Source organism: Aotus nancymaae, unplaced genomic scaffold (genome assembly GCF_030222135.1).
Source record: "Aotus nancymaae isolate 86718 unplaced genomic scaffold, 86718_ANA_hifiasm-v0.15.2.pri h1tg000033l, whole genome shotgun sequence".
NCBI lineage: Eukaryota > Metazoa > Chordata > Mammalia > Primates > Aotidae > Aotus > Aotus nancymaae.
In genome coordinates this window covers 56977218-56980089 of record NW_026988447.1, presented here as the reverse complement: position 1 = coordinate 56980089, position 2872 = coordinate 56977218, and the positions used below count along the sequence as shown (strand labels likewise).

The following is a 2872-nucleotide window of genomic DNA, read 5'->3' as shown; positions in this document are numbered from 1 at the left end:
TTCTTTCTCTCCTCTCTTATTTGAAAAGCTGTCAGCATCACAAAACTCAAGATGTGAAGAAACCCACCTTTCTGGGAGAATGCTGGTTTGGTTGGAAATGTGGGCTGCAGGGAAAAAGCAGACACCAGGTCTAGAGGGCTCAGGGATGGGGCTCCTGGATGGGGCAGTGAAGACAAGTCTCCTTCCCAAAGGACTTCAAACTCACCCAGCCCAGAGGCAGGTCAACACTGGTTTATCTGGCTAGTCTGGTTGAATCAGGCAGGGCTAACAGAAGACTTAGGCAGAGATGTTGAAAAGGTGATTGGTCATGTCACCCACCTGCTCCATGCGTACATGTACTTCTCCGGGTTCTTGGTGAAGGGCATGCTGCTGAACTTGTGAAGAGAGGCCCCATAGGTTTCCTTGACAATATTTTTTAGGGCCTGGCAAATCCTGTCCTTATTCTCTGTGTCTGAGATAGCCCAGACCTTCTGGATCTTGCGCAGTTCTTCAAGGCCATCACTGAAGCCCTTGAAACACTCCTTGATTGCTGCTCTTTATCCTGGAGTTTGACTTCTGGTTGGAACTCAGGTAGATTGTTCTCTGTGAAATATTCAGTCACCTTTAACCAATTGCACTGGTAGGTCCGGATCTACTGCTCAATGTGCTCCCAGTGGGAGTGCTCAGCAGTTTCCTGAGTCATGGCCACTAGCTGGATCAGCTCAGACTTCAGGGATTTGAGGATGTAGTTGTAGTTGTTGTGCAGGAAGAAGGTGCTCAGAGCTGGATCCTCATACACCTTTGACTTGCTCAGCAAGTTCAACTGCAGGCTGCCAGAACTCTACAGATACAGGTGCTTAGCAGTCGCTTGCTGAACTTGGAACTGTGGCTGTGGGTGAAGAACTAACCTCCTGGGAAGCCAGCATATCACCCACCATCTCTTGGAAGTCCAGAGCTGCTGCAGGAAGAGGATGACTTTGCTTGTGAGCATGGTACCATCCTTGCTGGCACCATGAATTGTCTTATGAATTGGCCCTGGCCACTTGACTGGCTTTTTGGTGGGTGTGTTTTTCCTTTTGTTGGGGATAGAAGGAGAGTAGGGAATTCCAGAAAAAGAACTGCTCTTCCAGAAATACTTCTCCAGGCCCTTAATGGAGTGGTCCAGCTGGCTGGAGCAAATCTAGTAGTAGACATTCATAAAATCTTGGTTGTGGCTATATTCCACCAGACAGCAGGAAATACATCCTGGAGCACACTCTTGGGTAGGTGCTCCAGGGACATAACCTCCTGTATCTCCAGATCATCATCACCACAAATCAGATCCAGGGTGAGCACAAGGAAAACAACCTTATTGTGCCTGATCATGAGGCTGCAGAGCTCGGATTCTAATGATTCCTTCCCCTGATCAAACAACAGCTTCACTTTGTTGTGTTCTTGGCTGTCTGAGCTATTGTCCTGAAAATACTCCACAGCCTTCTGAGTCTTAGCCATGCTTTCCAGGTACTCTTCTGGGCTACCTGTGGGGCTCTCTCTGATGATCTTCTAAGTGTCACTGGCTACATGGTAGGAGCTGATGATGTGGTCCAGGATGGATAACGTCTTCTCAAAATTGTCTTGCAGCCACTGCATATTATCTGTCTGCTTGTGCACAGGAAGGATGGAATTCTCTAGCTTCATATGGTGGCTCTCATATGATGACAGGATAGACATCATGTTCTTGGTGAGCTGGGCAGTCTTCTTCAGGCTGTCTTGAATAAAGGACAGCGTTTCCTCCTTCTGTTTCAGCTTCTTTTTAATCTCCTGCAGCCAGGTGAATGCCTCCAATGGAAGGATCGTTGCTGCAAACCCTATGTCTCCCACTTCCTCATTTCTTTCCTCACAAACTGACTGTAAATAAAGGCACTAAGAGCATTCATTGGTGGGAGGGACAGTTTCTTCAATAAATGGTTCTGGGAAAACTGGATAGCCATATGCAGAAAAATGCAGCTAGATCCCTATCTCTTACCATATAAAACAATCAACTCAAAATGGACTAAAGAGTTAAACATAAGACCCAAAACTATGAAACCACTAGGAGAAAATATAGAGTTAACACTTAAGGATGTGGGTCTGGGCAAATATTTTATGGAGAAGACTTTAAAAGCACATGTAACAAAAGCAAAAATAGATAAGTGGGATCATATCAAAACTAAAAAGCTTCTGTGCAGCAAAGTAAGCAACCAACGGAGTGAAGAAACAACCTGCAGAATGGGAGAAAATATTTGCAAACTATCCATCTGACAAGGGATTAAATCCAGAATATACAAGGAACTCAAACAAGTCAACAGCAAAATAATAATCATAATTCATTAGAATAAAAGGGCAAATGAGCTGAGCAGACATCTATTGTAAGAAGGGATACAAATGGCCAACAGGTACATTAAAAATTCTCAACATCATTAATCATCAGGGAAATGCAAATCAAAGCCCCAAAGAGATACTATCTCACCCCAGCTAGAATGGCTTTTATCTAAAAGATAAAAAGCAACAAATGCTGGGGAGGGTGTGGAGAAAGGGAACTTTCATACGCTATTAGTGGGAATGTAAACTAGTACAGCCATTATGGAAAACAATATGGAGGTTCCTTAAAAAACTGAAAGTAGAGCTAACATATGATCCAGCAATCCCACCACTAGATATGCATCCAACGGAATTAAAATCAGTATGTAAAAGAGATGTCTGCACTTTTGTGTTTACTGCCCCAGTATTAACAGTAGGATACGGATTCAATCTAAATGTCCATCAGCAGATGAATGAATAAAGAAAATGTGCTACATATAGACAACTGAATACTATGTAGCCATAAAAAGAACAAAGTTCTGTCATTTGTGGTAACATAGATGATGTTGGAGGA

At 43.7% G+C, this 2872-nt stretch overlaps 1 pseudogene; it reads right to left on the bottom strand.

The window, feature by feature from the left end:
- Positions 1–276: 276 nt before the first annotated feature.
- LOC105706244 (exocyst complex component 7-like) lies at positions 277–1692 on the bottom strand (annotated as a pseudogene).
- Between the last annotated feature and the right edge of the window lie 1180 nt (positions 1693–2872).